This window comes from Peromyscus eremicus, chromosome 10, assembly GCF_949786415.1.
Source record: "Peromyscus eremicus chromosome 10, PerEre_H2_v1, whole genome shotgun sequence".
NCBI classification, from domain to species: domain Eukaryota; kingdom Metazoa; phylum Chordata; class Mammalia; order Rodentia; family Cricetidae; genus Peromyscus; species Peromyscus eremicus.
The window spans coordinates 82,545,475-82,564,138 of NC_081426.1; positions in this window are offsets into that span (position 1 = coordinate 82,545,475).

The window sequence follows — 18,664 nt, forward strand, 5'->3', positions numbered from 1 at the left end:
TTCACCATATGCACCTACCATGATGAACTGCTTTACCACAGGCCCAAAGGTGACGAGGAAGGGGGGCCACAGGCTGAAACTTCTCACACCATGTGGCGTCAACTCTCCTCCATTTCACTTTGTCCCGGTGAACAGAAATCTAACAATTGACATTTTACATCCAGCTCCCTGAGCAGTCAGCTAGAAAAAGAGATGTTCATCTAAAGGAGATCATTTTCTTCTCCCCAAATTAATTCTATTGGTCTTTTTAACTCAATTGATTCAATTGCATGTAAATGAGTTAGCAGGTCTTAACAGAGGGACATTTTGTGTCACTTACCAGAAAGCAACTTTCGTGGTTTTTCCGAATGAAAGTAAATGGTACAAGTTTCTCAACTATTCCTGATTTCCCCAGACTGGGTTTGTCTTTGTTTTCCTAGTCACAGTTTTCGCTTTCTGCTCTATTATATACTACCTACACTTCCCAAGACCAGCCAGCCCACCCACTCTGGGTTTCCTGAATTCTTAGCAACTTATAATCATGTTGCAATTATCCTGATATAGAACAGGTCTTCATTACTTATTGAAACCAGTTATTTATGAAGCAATTTCTTGAACATAGATGTCACCTTCAAAATATTAAATGATAATTGTGGCGGCTTTCCACCAGTAGCGATCTGTGCTAGCTGCAAAGTCGTTCATTCAAAGTGGAGCTCTACCATTCATCAAGTCCCCCAAGTGGCTGCCTCCTCCTGTGTTCACTCTCCTACATCATCCCTTGACTGATCTATTTTTTTAACTCTTCAATAAATGGCAATGAAAAATGAGAACAATGATCTTGGGGACAGAGAGAAACACTGACTCCCCAGAAACACTATCACAGACGGTCTCTAACTCATCATTAGGTGTGTGATGGATAGTGCCTCTTCATCAAAGTTGTTGTGCAATGCTTGAATGTGTGTATATAGATGAACATATGTATCTGTTTTACTGCTTCTAATTGATTATGACTTTCACAGGATAAAGACCATGACTTTCCTTCTCCACAGTTTTAGTGTTCATCACCCGTCATCATAATAGATGCTCATTAAACACTTGGTAAACAAATAAATAAATTCCCCATTATTTCAGTAAGAGCATTCCTATAAACAGGTGTCTATCATTTTAATTCTTTTCAGTTGTGCTATAATTATCATGGGAAATAACCTACAGAAGTGCCTAGCACAGTGCCTGATTCATGGGTCTGTTTTGTTTTAGTGTTCTTCACTTTGGGGATACTAAAGTACTCCAATAGAAGTCGGAGACAAGAGTTACTTTAAAGTGATTGGTCATCAAGCAAAAGTAACAGGGAATACCCCTTCCAAAATGCTTTATGAATTTCAAAATCAACAATATCCCAAGAGTACAAAAGCCCATTCTTTTATTGCCTGTTTTATATTGCTCTTTTTCCCTCCCATGTACAAAATATATGCCACACACACTAAGAAAAAAGAGAGGGAGGGATGGAGGGACAGAAGGATGGAAGGACAGAGGGAGAGAAAATCTGGAGTTGGAGCTGGGTAGGGCTGTTGGCGGCCTCACTCCTTTGGAAACTTGCATCGTGCATTCTGGGACCATGAAAGCTAGTCATCATGGAGGGAGCATTCAGGAATCTCTGGGCCCTGCTTCTGAAGTGCATGGAGTCTTCAGCAATAAGAACTTATGTGCTATTTCTCATGGGTAGCCAAGGGTAACACCAATGGGCTGCATGTTTTGGGAATCACTTGGTCAGGTCTGACAAAGAACGCAAAAGAAAGCTTCTGATGTCTGGTACTGGAGGTTTTGTGAGGTGGTCTTTGGCTCTTGGAGGGTGCATTGTCAGCCCAGATGAGAAAAGTTCATTAAAACTATGTACATGGGGGCTGGAGAGATGGCTCAGAGTTTAAGAGCACTGGTTGCTTCCAGTGGTCCTGAGTTCAATCCCCAGCAACCACATGGTGGCTCACAACCATCTATAATGAGATCTGGTGCCCTCTTCTGACATGTAGTCATACATACAAGTAGAATATTGTATATATAATAAATAAATAGATTTTTTTAACTATGTACATATATTTATACATGGAATTGTGTGTATTTATAGGGTGGATTTTTTGGTAAACAGTTACTAGTATGATGATTTGTGGCTTTTTTTCAGGCATTCTTATTGATATTTTATGCATCTACCTCAGTTCTTCTGTATTGGCCCTCCTCTCCCTTCCCTAAAGAGGCTCCTCTTTTCCAATTTCCCTATCAGATCCCTTACATCCTGCTATTCTCCTTTATAGCTGGGACACCTACAAACCACATCAATGATAACTCTAAGGGTACAGTAGAGGCATGCATACATTAGCAAAAACCAAAAGCTCTCTAATTGGACTTCAAACTCCCTCCACAGGAGGGAAATTATGGGTGGTACTGAACACCTAGCTAACTACTCGGTACTAGTGAAGTCATGGTTATTGGAGGAGAACCTACAACCTCTAATTTGCTAACCCAGCATAAATCCTAACAACAACCTAGAAACATTCGCCCTTATAAGCACAATAAGTGTAATCTTCACCCTTCATCAAGGAAACTTCTCTTTGCAACAGATAGGGACCACTACAGAAAAACCACAGCCAGTCAAAATGCAGAGCTCAGAGCCTAGTCCCAATAAACACATCTATAAAACATTCACACACCTGTGGTTCAGAGAATGTCCTGGAAAGACAGGAGATGTAAAGATAGTAAGAACTGGGGATCAGGGAGTTTGCTATGAAGTTGTCTTCTAGTAACATCAGAAACTACACCCACAAAGTTTTACCAATGTGACTGCCCCAAAGTGAACTGAACAAGTATGCCAAACTGGACAGGGAAAAGCCCATGAGGTCAAAGCCCTAAACGAAGAAGCATAACCATAAGCAGCTGAGGAAAGCCAGGAGAGTCAAAGTGCTCTTCCTCAGGAAAGAACACCCCAATTGGTTGTCCAGCACCAAATGGTCAGGCCTGAAAATGTACATATAAGTATACAGACTGAACAGGTTATAGTTAGGAATATGTGTGTATGTGTGTGTGTGTGACATATGTACATATTTATGTGTGTACATATGTACATATTTGCGTGTAATAATAATTCATGAAAAAAAAGGCCATGAATTTGAAGGAGAATGGGATAGGTGTATGGGAGGGTTTAAAAGGAGGAAAGGGAAGAGAGAGATGTAATTATATTGTAATAGAATTAATATAATTTTATTTGCAATTGTATATTTGTGGTATGGTACATTATACAATTGCATAATTATAATTGTATAAATGTTAATGTATATATAAATATATGTAACTGTAATATAATTAATATAATATTAAAAAACCAAAATTTAAAAAACTCAGAGAACAGATAGAAAATGGGTGTAGCATACACAGGGTTCTTTTATGTTTCCATGTTTGAGCTTCAGAATAGTGGTTAATGATGAAAAGAATGCAGTGGGAACCTAGCACCCAAAATCTATTCTCTAAAATGCTCGAGTGGTTGGATAGCCCCATTGTATAACGTTCTTTTTGATCCTCAGGGAGTACACGAGAACAACCCATACCAGTTGCCTTTCTGTGGGTTACTTAAGGCCACGCTTACACTCAAAGAACGACTCTCAAAACGTGGTTTGGGTGCTTTCTGTGGTCTTACTTCAGCCACTTGGCTTCTCTTTGCCATGTTGTCCTCCCCCTACTCACCTTCTCCTGCCGCACCAGAGTGATCTTTGTAAAATGCTGGAGCTTCCCTTTCGGAGAACCAAACAGTTCCTGGTACTGAGTGGTAGTCTTCAGCTTTTGATGGAGGGCTCTCCCCTTCTCTCCCACCAAATTTGTATGTATACAAAGTCATTAAGCATCATATGCAACTCTAGGTATTCCTTGGACTATGAGCTAAGACCCTGTAGCCCAGGGTTTCTACTCCTATACCTAACATCCTCTCATCTCCACAATCTTTTAAACTATATTTCCAGATTACCTCATCTCCTTTGAACCACTCAGAAATTCAAATACATTTAATTAACCAGGACTCATTTTACTGGTCTAGTCTCAATTTAGTGGCGATCTTCTTACCTCTATCTCCCAAACCCTTAGTGCTGGAATGCTAGACATGGCCAGTCTAAGTAAGGGATTTTATGATGTCACTTTGTTATGGATTGGATATGATCCTCTTTCTAAAAGGTATTATGTGTTGAATACTTTGTCCCCCTGCAAGCAGTTAGCTAGATGTGGGGCTTTTAAGAAATGATTGGATCATGAAGACACTGCTTTCGCTGATGGGTTAAACCATTAATGGGTTCAATTTTGAATAGACTATGAGAGGTGGTTGTGGTGGTTTGAATGGGTATGACCTCTATAGACTCAAGTGTTTGAATGCTTGGCCCACAGGAACTGGTACTATTAGGAGGTGTGGCCTTGTGGGAGGAAGTGTGTCACTGTGGGGCTGGGGTTTGAGATATCATATCTGCTCAAGCTACACCCAGTACACAGTTGCTTCTGCTGCCTATGAATCAAGATGTAGAACTCTCAGCTCCTTCTCCAGCACCATGTCTGCTTGCACACCACCAAGAAGATAATGGGCTAAACCTCCAAACTGTAAGCCAGCCCCTATTAAATGTCTTCCTATATAAGAGTCGCCATGGTCATGGTGTCTCTTCTTCACAGCAATAGGAACTCTAAGGCGATGGTGGAACTGTGGAAGGTGGTATCTAGTTGGGAAAGTGAATTACTTGGGGTGTGCCCTCGAAAGATAAACCTTGTTCTCACCCCATCCTTCCTCCCACCCTGCTTCCAGGTCACCATGAGGCGAGTGTGGTCTGTCACATATTCCCAGCACCATGAGATTCTGTCTCTCTCAGGCCCAAAACAACAGATCCAGCTGACTCTAGACTGGAACCTCTCAAATACAAAAACCAAAACTAACAATTTCTTCTTCAAGTTCCTCTGCTCAGGTGTTCGCCACTGCAACAGAAAGTCTAACAATGACACACTTGTACTGTCTGAAGTTCAGTTTCTACAAGCACAATAGATGCAGCTGATTGAGGGCAGAGTTCCTGGCAGTACCAAGTGTGAGCCAGAAAACGTGGGCAGTGCACCATTTCTTGCTTTTTATTTTAAAGACTGTGTGTTGGTTTCAATGTGACTTTGGAAACCATACATTTGTGAATTTCAAAACTTAAAAATATAATACATGTAGCATATCTGAACAGTACTTGGTGATGCCATTATAAAGCATGAAAAGTTAATTGTTCTAAAATATGCTTGAATATATATTAAGTAACTAATAGGTGATAAAATGATATAAAAGTTAGAGAACTGCCGGGTGGTGGTGGCACACGCCTTTAGTCCCAGCACTCGGGAGGCAGAGGCAGGCGGATCTTTGTGAGTTCGAGGCCAGCCTGGTCTACAGAGCGAGATCCAGGAAAGGCACAAAGCTACACAGAGAAACCCTGTCTCGGAAAAAAAAAAAAAAAAAAAAGTTAGAGAACTGAGAGGCACTGGACCCACTGTTCTCCAAGATCCATCTCAGCACTGGGTACCAAAAGTTAAGGCTCTCTGTAAAAAGAACTTTTTCCAGAGTTGAATGAATATAAACCCCTCCCAGAGTCAATAAGGAGGGAGCTCACAAACATTTCCTCACTCTTGGGTAGTGAAGGGCTAAATTTTTCTCCATTTTCAGATGGAGACAAAGAAAAGACATGTTATACTAGAAGTTAGTATCTACCAAGAAGGTTTTACTGAAAGCAAACCTGACTCGATCCCTTGAGACTGACCCTGGGTTCTGTTGGGACCACCTGATGGCATAGTTCTGACTCAGAGCGTAAAGGAGCGCAAGCTCTTCACGTGAGGACGATCATGTACACACTCAGACAGAGAGAGAAGCTGCAGCTGCTCCCTCCAGTGACTCCAACCTTGATGAGCAGATGGCAGGCTTCCTCTGGGAATAGGAAGATTTAGGGCTGCTTCACAGACGTTGCATCAAGTTAAAGCCACAGGAGAGGTGAGTGTTGTAATTGCACCTGTATGTAAGAATCGTCACATGGCCTGGATGCTGCATGCCTGACGGGAGCTATGGTTGTTTCTCATTTAAAATGTTGATGATTCAGAAACCAGGAGGCTCTGAAGAGATTGATGGTGGACAGGTGGTAGATGGATAGATAAATCCAAAGAGACTACTGTCTAGATCGGTTTTTTCTCCCTAAATTTCCATATAAACATCCTAACATCCTTAGCTTACATAACAGAGGTCCTAGGAATTAGGATCCATGGCCTTTCCTGCTGACCACCTAGAAGAGTATCTTGGCATATGTTGTAATCCTCAGTGTAAAATCAAGCCCAAGAAGGAAGAGGGGGTGCTGTAACCGGTGGAGTGCTTCAGTTTCACAGGCTGTTAAGGAGGTCTGAGGCACCCCTGTGTAAGTCTACCCACCCAGGGTGGTCTTGAAAACATGTCCACTCTCCTAAGTGTGGGATCTTAATCTGTAGATCCTTCAGCAATCTTGAATTGAAAAAAGCCCTGCACAAGGATATGCAGGACACAGCACACATTCAAAGACATGTCCAACAAACGCCTACTGTGCTCTGGTCTAGAGTCTGCTGTCACAGAGGGAGTGTGAGCCAGCTCAAATGGGTCATGAGGAATAGAAACTTAGGAAGGCAAAGGGACCTTCTCCACAGCATGTGGAGACAAGACACACAAGTCACTTGTTTCCTAAGACGCTGTGACAGCACACTGTAGACCAGAGAACAGTGGGTTCATTGAGGGCCGGTAAACAAACAGCGCATGGGATAATTTCATAATTGATTAGGTGACAGAACATGGACACCTCATCGGGAGACGTCTTTGGGTCCTTGCTAGTTCCTGCTTCTTTGCCCAAGATTCCCAGTTTTCATTTCTAAGAGAAAAAAGGTGCAAATTCTAAACAAGCAGTCAGAAGACTTAGGTTAACAGCAGATTTCTTAGAAAACTGTCCCTTTGTCTCCACATCTCTAAAGCAAGAGCTGGGCACCCTGGATCCAGGACCTCTCCCTTCATCAATAGACTCTGCTTGCAGAAAAGGACACCTGGAGAGCTTGACATGGTACCTGGCACTAGGCATCGCCCTCCCCGTCTTCACAACGTGCTGCCTAACTTCACAGAGAGGGGATCCTAAAACTGTAGACGTGGGACTATCAGGTTGTCTTGCCGCCTCTGTGGCCTTGCTTTTTAGGTATTGAAGAAGAAAAAAGTTGGAAAATAATATGTCTTAGATCTTTGAATATGATAATGAGGGAGCAAGAGAGGAAAGAAACAAAGAAAATGGAGGAGGAGGAGAGCTACAATATGGTTCTATAATAAAGCAAATTGCATCATTTAACATAAGTATTGTTAAAAGTAGAAGTCCTACCTCAGCTTAACAATAGCCCAAGACAGAAAAAAATGGCAAACAGAGCAATTGAAGAAAATCTGTTCATTCTCAGGAAATTAAAGCAGATGCATTTGAAAACACTCTCGCCAGATCTTACAGGTTTAAAGCTAAGAAATCAAACTACTCTTTACTTTTTTATTAGAATTTTGTTATATCCTCAAGTTTGACAATATTAGGCACTTTAATTACATTTGACCTGTTGAGTGGATTTACAGCAACTCTTTGCTTCCCCATAGAGAGCTCACTTCAGAGTCTCCTCTTTGAGATTCAGTGCTCTTGATCTCCACATTTTGATTTGGTTCCTGTTCAGTTGGTGGGTGTAGTACAGGAAGTTTTCTAAGAAGGCCATGTTGGTGAGACAGCTCTGGAGTCCTTGCATGTGGAATGCTGTTAGTTGTTCTCAAATATAAAAGCTACTGTAACAGGGTTTCCCTCGACTCAGTACTTTCCCTAAAACCTCTGCCCATGCCTTTATGACTCCTGAACCATGCCCCCCTTTCTCCGAGCAGATGAATCTGAAAAAGATTATCACTCATTTTAATAATATTATTTACATGTTACCTCCATTGTTGCTTGGAGATTTTCCATGGAGAATGCATGGAAATTGGAACCAGACACTACTCTGCTTTGATACTCTGAACCACTGGAATACACTGACGATAACAAGATCCAGGACATGACACTTGATCTGGTTCCTTTGCTCCCTAGTTGTACTCCAAGGCACCACAACTCTCAAGATTCTGCACAGTCTTAGTCCCCGAGGACACCCTGCTTTGCTCTTTCCAATGAGTTTCGGGTTCTGAATTATGCTGGTTGGTTTCTGTCAACTGGATACAAACCTAGGCATATCTGGGAAGAGGGAATCTTAACAGAGAAAATGCTTCTACACGGATGTTCTTATCTACTTAATTAACAATGGGTGTGGGATGCTCACAGGAAGAACTGCCACCCCTGGGCAGGTGGTCTGAGATAAGAAAACAAACTAAGGAAGCCATGGGGAATGAGCCAGTAAGCAGGGTTACTGCCTGGCCTCTGCTTCAGTTCCTGCTTTTATGTTCCTGCCTTGAGATTCCTTCATCCTGGACTACAGCTGTAAACTGAAATAAACCATTTCCTGTGCAACTTGCTTTTGGTCATGGTGTTTTATCACAGTGATGGAAAGACTAACTAAGACAAAATAGATCCAGAACAAGCAAGACGCTTGTAAAAAAATACGCAATGCACCTGCTCTTCCGAAAGCAAAGCCAGTAAGTGAGAGGAAAGACTAGTCAGTTGTCGTTCTTAACCAGCTCTGGAGCTTTCATTTAGTGATCAGTTAAACAGATAAAGTGTCTTCTCTTCCATCAGATGACAGAGATAACAGTACTTCACAAGATAAATGTGAACAGGCTAGTCTAGCTTCCTTCCTGTTGCTGTGATTTGACCAAAAGCCGCTTAGGAGAAGAAAGGGTTTATTTCACCTTACACTTCCAGATCACATTCCATCATTGAGGGAAGTCAGACCAGGAACTCCATGCAGGAACTGGAAGGCAGAATTGCTTGCTATTCCAGACAGCATTAACCCCGATCAGAGAAATCACTGATGCCGAGGAGGTAGAGCAGGAGTCATGGAGGATGCTGCTAGCTAATTGGTTTGCTGATCGGCTCATTCTGAGTTTGCTGTCTTCTATAGTCCAGGCCCCCTTGCCTAGGGATGGTGTCACTCACAGTGGGCTAAGTTCTCTGGAATCTATTAAAATCAAGAAAATCCTTCACAGATAGGCCCACAGGCCAATCTGATTAGGAAATATCTCAGTGGAGGCTGTCATCTCAGATGACCAGGCCATGTCAAGTTGACAATTAAAGTTAACAAGACACTCCATCCCTTGTCCACTTGACATGCAAGGACATCACTTTAAACCATAGCCTTTCAATTCTCCCCATGCTGATATCACAGGAAACAAAGTACAACTTTAAAAGTGTCCCAGTTTCAAAAAATCCCACCACTTTAAACTTCTAACTCTGAAATCCTATAAAAATCAAAAACAAACCTATATCATTGCTTATCCTAAAAGGAAATAACTAAGGTATAGGCACAACAAGACCAAAACAAAACCAAATCCTACAGCTCCATCCAACATCTGGAACTCATTCATGATCGTCTGTGCTCCAAAGAGATTGGGAAACCTCGCTGCTCCAGCTCTGCTATACAGACTGAACACAGTTTGTCTCGTAGTACCAGGCCTGCTCTACACCTACCTCTCTCCTTGGAGGCCATCTCATGATATCAGCATCTCCGGTACTTGGGTATCTCCACTGCACTTTCACCAATGGCCTCTTCTGTCCTTTCTTTGCGGACTTTGAATGGCGCCAGGCCTCAGCTACTCTCTGGGGGACTTACCACACATTGCTTAGTTTGGCTGCCAGGTTGGGGTGCAGCCTTGGTCCCGCTAACCCAACCATGCCCCGACCCTGAGGAGACACTTTCCTGTTGTCCCGATGAAGCACACAGGATTCTGTGGAGCTGATTCTGCAGTTCAAGCTTCACCAGCAACTACAGATTATTGTATTTTTGCACTATTTTAAATTAAAATAGTTGTGTCATTCCCCTTGCCCCTTCTCCTTTCAGCTGCTCCCGCACCCTCCACCTTCCCCCTTCAAATTCATGGTCTCTTTTTCTTTATTCATTATTGTTTTGCACACACACACACACACACACACACACACACACTACAACCTGCTGAGTGCCTGATTGGCATTGGATAACCGATTAGGGGGTTCACTCCTGGGGAAGAAATCTCCCTCTCTCAGTAGTTGTTAACTGCTTATTGTTGGCTGTAGTATTAAGGCAACTCCACGTAGTTAAAAGGGAGGTTTACTTTGTGGGGTAGCTTACAAGTAAAGGCATAGGTTACAGGAGAGGTGTGGCACAGTCCAGTGATGTTCTCTGGAGAACTCTGCTCAATCTACCTCCAGCATCCAGGATCCAGGAACCAAGAGAGCCAGCACATCTGAATCTCGGGTCTTCAGGGTCCTCTCTTGGCCCTGCCTTATAGGCATGACAGTTACTGAAGCCTCAATGGGGGTTGGAACTTCCAGGTCAAAGCTGGAATGGCTACCCACTACAGTTTATAGCTTCTTATCTAGGGATGGAGCCCTGTGAGATTTTCCCTCTCCATGTTAGCATGTCTGCTGGTACCACCATTGAGGTTTCAGTGGATGTGGCTTCCCTGTCATTCCAGCAGATAGTCTCCAAGCAGACTTCCTTTTCCCTTAGCTCTTAAGTTTCCCCACCCGCTCTTCTGTGATGTTCCCTGAGCCTTAGATGCAACCACAGGGTCTTAATCCAAACTATGAAACAGTGCTGGTCAAACCGGGTCTGAACGGTCAGCGGTGTGCCGAGGCTGAATGGTCAGTGGTATGCCGACCATGGTTTCCCAGTGAGTCCCTAGCAAGACTGAGATCTCGGCACACACAGTTCATTAACATACTTTGTCATTGGTTTTTCTCCTACTCCTTCACCTGTGCAGGCTGTTTCTCAGTTAAAGTACATTCTTATTTTTGGTTTCTAAAGTTTATTGAAAAAAATCAAAGAACAAAAATTTTATACAAAAAGATGTCTGCGTTGTTACTCACACACAAAATTGAACCGAGATATGCTTTTGTCAAAAAGCAGCATGGAGTCACAATGGTTGGGAGACAAATTCATTTGGTTCACTGTATCAGGGATGAACACATACCTGTGCCTGCAGATAGAACTAACACTAACATCTGCAGGACACTCACATGGCTCCTACAGCCAACACTGCTAGTGTGACATTAGTACAGACTCATGTACGAGTGCTTATACATAATCTTTAGGAACAGGCTTCCCAATTTAAAGATTTTAAAATGTTTTAGATTATTCCAATCCTGGCAAACTGTAGATCCCATGTGCTACTCTGCTCTGGGACACTCCCTGGAGTTGAGAGAGCCCCAATCAGGGACCAGTCCTGCTCAAGTAGATCACTTAGACCCAAGTGTTGATTCTCAGTGTTAATTTTGACTGAATTACAATGAAGGGACTAATGTTATGAAAACATTATGCCATTGATCATTGTTGTGGCTTGGGATTTTTAAATTGGTTGTATTCATTGTCAGTGTGTGGACGGGGAGGAGGTGAAGTGTGTGTTGGTGTGCACAAGCCATGATGCATGTGAGGGGGTCAGAGGACAACTTTCAGGAGCGAGTTCTTTCTTTCCACTGTGGATTCTGGGGGTCAAACCCAGAATCAAATCAGTCTTGTGTAGCAAGCACTTTCTCCTGCTAAGACAGCTCTCCAGCCCTGGTTTAGGATTTAAAGAGAAAATCAGTGTTCAAAATGCAACCCAGTGGCAGGGTGCTTGCGTACATGTGCAGGGCTCTGAATTTGCTAACCAATATTGAGAAAGAAGAGAAGGGAGAGAGAGGGAGGGGAGAGAGAGAGTTTCAGATAAAGGGGACAGTAACATGTCGTTAATCTTCAGATAGCAATGTTGTCTCGTGCAATATATATTGTTATTATTTTAATTTTTGCTACCTGTTTCTCCCTCACCCCCTGTTGGTCTGAGAGTATGCATTAGTTAGAGTCATTCCTTACCCACAATCTCCTCTCAGCTCTGATTTCTTCCTTATGCTGCCTGTGGGACGATAGCTCCTCACAGAACGTCTTTCGATGCTGCAAACAGATGGAACCAGACAGCGAGAGACTGGCTGGTGAGTCTGCAGGTCTGGGTTCTTACTTTCACTCTCTCCCTACATATTCACATCAACTTCATACATCCTGTCCACAAGGACCCAAGTACTGTGATCTGCATAATGTTTAACTTGGCGCTTTCTCTAACCCATGGATGAGAAGAGCGATACATAAGCTAGGGAAAGCCCAGGCAAAGTTGCACAGTACTGAATGAGACCTGAAGAGGCAGTGTGAATGAACCTCTTAGGACTCATTTCATGTGTTAGGACCACTCTGAAGTTTTCAATGAGCATAATTATCCTATTTCAGAGTTACATAGATTCTTTATCAGAAACAGGAACAAAACTGGTGTTGTTTTGTTTTTTAAGGTGAAAGACACTATATTAGGAAAGGAAAGGGGAATTCTGCAGGATCTATCAGGCACATCTGGAGAATGCTGCTTGCAGTTGCCTGGGGTCCAGGCCTTGCTGCTGCTGCTGCTGCTGCTGCTGCTGCTGCTGCTGCTGCTGTTTGGTCTGGGAAGAAGCAGGTGGCTTACAAGAAGCCTTTCCCTACATTTCATTTGCTTGCAACAAAAGCCCCAAAGCTCTGGCTTTAGGCTGTGGTTCTCATCACTAAGCTACTTAATCCACTCGCCTTTGAGGTCAAAGTTCAAAGGAGGGCCACTCCAAAGTCAGCCTCACTGCTTCCCAGGATGTCCATGAGGCCACTGGCCTCGGGGGCTTTCAGCCTCAGAGGGCCCCTGTCCGGTGCCAAGGAACATTTACTCACTTCTATCTGAAGTTTATAAGCCTCAGTGAACATAAGGACGGGACTTTAGTCAGCTCCTTCTAGAGGTTAGTTATGCAGGGTGATGATACAGGCTTATGGCTAAATAGATCCGGACAGAAATCATATGAGCAAATGACCCAGATACATTCCCCAGTGTGGCCTACATTCCTTCCTCGGACTCAAGGGTTCTCCTTCTCACAGCCTTAGGCACAAGTATGTTATAACAATTAAAAGAGAAGAAATATGCCAGAATAGTCCTCAAACATCCCCATTTTGGAGCTGCCCAGGCTTCTGATCCAATAACTGACAGCTAACACTAAGTATGCAGTGTATGCCGTATACTTCAGAGTGCTTGCATCCTGGGTCACATTAACTAGTGAAGTGTGTCTCATGCCATGGGCTCTTCTTACAGAGTGATGGTGACACTGTCCTTAATGAGTGGTAGGATTTGTAGTTTGTTGTCCCTTCAGTGATAATAAATCTTTGTGCCTGCTCTAACCAATATCACATGACAGAAGTGATACCAGGTGACTTCTCAGGCTGGGTCATAAAAGTGATATGTCTTCCACATCATTGTATTAAAAGGACCATTCTCTGAACCGGCTCTCAAGCTGTGAGGAAGGCCAGGCCACACACAGTGGCCAGACTGAGTCGTGCCAAACAAAAGCCCACCTGTGATCAAGATGATCTCAGCCTGAGGGTGCGGGGAGACACCATCCTTTCAAGAACATGACACCAATCAACTCAGAGTCAGTTTTAGCCTCTCCCTCAGCCCCTTCCTTCTGTGTGGGACTGGACAAATACAAACCTCTGGAGAGACAAGCACCATTTCCTCCCCACACCCGCAATGCTCGAAGCTGCTGCAGCCGACAGCCCGGCTCTCATTCATTTCGTGTCCACTTACGTTTTCCCGTAGCCCATTACTCATTCCATCCGAGCACGGACCATATCTCCAGAGAACACGGATCTCTCCTGAGTGCTTCAACACACTGCTGTAAAATCTGAAGGCAGAAGAGAAAAACGGTATGATTGTGTAACACGAGTGTCTCCGTAGCCAGCTGGGGTACCCTAACGTGAGCCTCCACACTTGAGGTGGGAAAAGGAATGTGTAATGGGGGTTATGATCAGGAGAGTGGAGTCAACCACACAGTGGCACTTACTGCACAATCTGGGAAGTGCGAGATTTTACCAAATCTAACCGAAAACATCACAACTGATTATCTTAGTCAAAGAGCCGCCCAGGTGAGTGGAGACGCTAATGTTACAATCTTGTTGTGAGCAGAATGGCTGCCGCTTTTACGACAGCAAACCTCTTGGAGCGAGAAACACCAGGAACAGGAGCAAGGTCCATCAAAACCAAGTTTAAGTATCTGTGAACGAAATCTGCAGCCTGCACACAATGCAGGGAGAGCTAGCTGAGAGCAGCGGGGGGTAGGGGGAGCCGCACAACCTGGCTTTCCAAAGAACGATAAATTATTCCTGACCTCAGAAGTTAAAGAAATGATCCTCAGAAGTGTGTTTAGTGCCTGTCTGAACCCCCTTGACTTCACAATGAATTTCACAGCACTGGAAGGAAAATCTATCAGGGCTAAAATAAATAAAAACGGAATTACCTAGTCTCAGACAGTCAGCCTCAGACTCATACGGCTGCTATGAAAATTGAAATTCAGACATCACTCTGCTCCTTCCGGTTCTATCTAGTCTCATCTCCTGGTTGAGATTCTCTTTTCCTACTTAGCCTTATAAGTCCGCCATGTCCCTACAGGCGCCCTCTCCTCAAATCAAGGAGGAGATTTCTGGCTCCCAAGCATTCTGGGATGGTGCCATATGAACACCTCTTCACATTAAAACAATCCAAAGGCTGTCTATCAGACTCTGTATGCTATATTCTCTACCCTCCTTAACTAGGTTTATATTTTCCAAGGCTTTGTCGTCTTATCCAATATCTTTTCATGTAAGTGTGCCTCTTCCCTCCCAATACTCTGATTTCACAGTCTTCTGAGCTGTTTCTCCCTTTCTCCTCTACACGCTCTTCAAGTAGTCTTCACGGTTAGAATACACAGGTACCCCAGGGAGGCATGACTTTGAGTTCCCCATCTTCCAACTGACAGTTGCGAAAGTCTGTGAGTTTTATAGCAGTAAGTAAGCCTGCAAATGGCCACAGAGCAAATGACATGTGCCAAACTGTGATAGAAACCAAAACTGAACTCATAAATTCAAGCACAGGCTTCATCTGGCAGCTGTTTGCCGTCTTAATGACTTGATCTTTGGAGTTTAATATAGGGAACAAATCTCCACTATTTCAGACCACTCAAAATCAGAGACACATTGGCAGTGGACAGGTGATAAATTGTGTCTTCTCACCACGTTGTTGAGTAAGGAAAATCAGCAGCTGTGAATGCCCTTTGTGACACTCGGGTGAGGTCTACAATTGTTTGGTCCTGCTCAACAGCCTCTATACTAGCTCCCTGGAGAGGCTCCCTCACAGATTTGTGGTTGAGATGCTCTTCCACTTACAGTAAAGCTGTGGAAGCTGAAATACCATGGAGTCAAAACTGCACCAAATATGCCTAGTCTCCACAACATTGTAGTTTAGCAATCTAAGAACAAGTCCAACGTGAGTGACTGTAAAACTACATGTCATTAGCATGAGGAAATACCCTTGAAGCCCAGTGTCTTTTACACTGATATAAAAAGCACATGAATGGCACCATGGTAAACCCAGAACTGGTGTGTCTAGCAGAGGGTTCTTCTGATCAGACCCTTCAGGAAACACCCACATGCAGAGGAACTCCCTGAAGTCCACCTCTCTCTCGTCACAAACAGAACGGAAGGGGCTCTGTCATAATTCATGGATCTCCAAGTCTCTTCAAATAGAAAATGGGGATTTCTGAAATCGAACTTTATCTTCATGATTGTGCTCCTAAACTCTAAATGTTGAAATGATCAACATTTACCAAGATTAAAGCAGACATACTACATGAAAGAAAAGCCTTGGTGAGATGGTCTCTACTACTAAGCAGCAGAAAGGATCAATGTGTCAGCATGCATGACAAGCCAGATGAATCCAGATTAACCTAGAGCATAGTGCTGAGAGAGAAAGCCATCTCTAAAGTTCTATATAGCATGACCCCACTTATTTAACATGAAATAACAAAACTGTAGAAATAGCTACTAAATGAGTGTGGTTACCAGTAGTTAGAGTGATGTGAGCATGAGGGATTTTGGTACTTGTAAATGAGCAGCATGAGACATCTTTAGGTGATGACGTTGTGTGCCTTCATGGCACCAAAATCAATTCCTTAGTTAAGATGTTGCCACTCAGGGAAACAGGAAAGGCTACAGGGGAGTTCTTTATGAGTTCTTTCAACTGTTTAGAAAACAATCTCACAATCAGAAATTCAATTAAAAGCAATACAAGCAAAAGCAGAGCTTTGTCGTAGGAGTGGCAAGGGCGGACCCTAAGCAGGCTCCACCAATAGGAAGAAACACGATCTAAGTCATTCAACCTCTCCATCCTCAGTTCCTGCCACTGGGAATGGAGTTGAGGAAGACCATCTGCTAAGTCCCAACAAGTGATACAGCTGAGTAATCTCTGTCCACAACCACCTTTGAAATGGAAGGGAGCTATGAGAAATGAGTGATTTACATAAGTATCTCTATAAAGACCATTTTGCATCTGGTTTCCAGTAAACATAGCATTCAATGGCAAGAACAAAAAAAGATTGAAAGAATAAAAAACTCAAACATGATCTCATCAACAGAGTCACGACTAATAAAACCAGAAAATTTCCATACAATAACCTGATAAGACAGTAGATCTTGTTTACTGCAAGCAACGAAGCTAAGCAACACTTCTGCCACCTCTGGGCCCTCTACACCCCACCCCCATGCTCTTCTTTCATTATGAAACTCTTCTTGCCCTTAATGCTACTTCTTCTTAGGAACCACAACACAAACAGGAAGTCCTTGAATATCGCTTACAATTTTAGAAGGGAAAAACCCAAGCCACTGATGAAGACATGAAAAACTCAGTCAAATTATTGTGTTCTTTTCCTATCATCAGGGGCCTGGCATACTTTTTATTCAGCAGATAAACTGAATTTCATATTTGACATCAGATATAAAGGCAGTGTCAAAAGAACAACAAGCTGAGTCATCCATCACATCAAATTAGCAACCTTCACTTCTTTCTGAAAAGGATTTATGTCTCAACATATGCTTGTTCTTAGATCAATGAAGACTTTTCTTAAAGCCACATAGAATGAACAATAGCAAAATAACATGCAGTCACTAATACCGGAAGTACTTGAGAAATGGAAGAGGGTGTCAATTACAACAGAGCGGCATTCCATGTTTATAATGCTGTAACAAAATTACCCATATATATTACTACCACTAAAACTGTACACAGTATCACTCATCCTTTTTAATTACTTAACAGCCACCATATAACATGACCATGTCTCAGAGGATTGGCACGACCTGGTCTGCTGCTACACAGAACTGAAATGCTTTTGATGGTTTTGATAAATCCAAGGAGCCCACTTTTACATTAGGAAAAGCAAGGTGCCAACTAAAAACAACAGCAACAACAGCAATTAAAAAAAAACCCTCTATTTCTTCTATATGAATGCCCAGGGGAAAAAAATGCCCTTCTTGGCCATTTTTCATCTTTGGTTGAGTGAATGTTTTCTATACTACAATCTCCTCTTTGCTGCCTTTGTTAAAATCTCAAGGTCCCTGAGCTCCTCTGCTATTGTGCAGAAGCCTTACCCACCAGCTTCATAAAAGTTACCATGTGCCTATTCAACTTTTTTATCATATTCAAAGCTTCCATGGTTTGTGCTGTATAAGTCAAAAAGCATGTCAACAAAGCATTTGTATTGTCTCCACTGTGGGTAAGGCACATTATCTGCCTTTGTTATATAAATATGATGGAACAGACTTAAGTATTTCAAGAATTGATGTTTATCTACTACTGTAAGATTTATCCTAAAAAAAAAAGCATTCCAATGTTTTTTCACCATGAGAAATTTTACAAAAATGGTGCTCGATAATTTTTTTTCCAAGATGCCCTTGAAGTGTCATTCTTGACATAATTTCAAGTGCAAACAATAACAGTACAGCATTTTAATGACATTCAGCCTTTCCACCAGATAAATCTAGCTCCTAGATATCAGGGTTTTTTTTTTCAGATAGGGCAGTAATTTTTCTTATAAAGCATATGACTCACTTGAGGGTGTTTGCTGGTAAAAGACCATGACTTCACAAAGATTGTTGGACCAAAAATGGAGTTTTTTAGCAGTGGTTTGGTGGGAAATGTTCACAAAAAACTCTGTGTAACTGTTGGCTTTTAGGCATATACTGAGGATCACAGAAATTCATTCTTTTTTTTTGTTGTTGTTGTTGTTGTTGTTACTACAGAAAAAGATTATAAAATCTCTTTTTAAATTGATTGACTCAAGATTATAAAAAGACTTATTCTCCTCTTTTCTTTGAAATACTCCCAAAATGTTCCTTAGCTCTGTCTCTGAACAGGGAACTCATGTGTGAATGGGGAAGGAAAGGAGCATTCATGTAGCAGGTCTCTAAGCACAACCACATAAGGCACTTCTTGCAATTCCAAGTCCTGACCCAAAGCAACTTGGTTATGTACAATTTCCATGGGAGCTTGGAATTGGGCATCTCTGCCAGCTGCTTACTGTAGGTCAAGGCTGTCATGACACAATGCTCTGACAACGAATCCCAGACTGAATCTTGATATGTACTTTCTGTGTTCTCT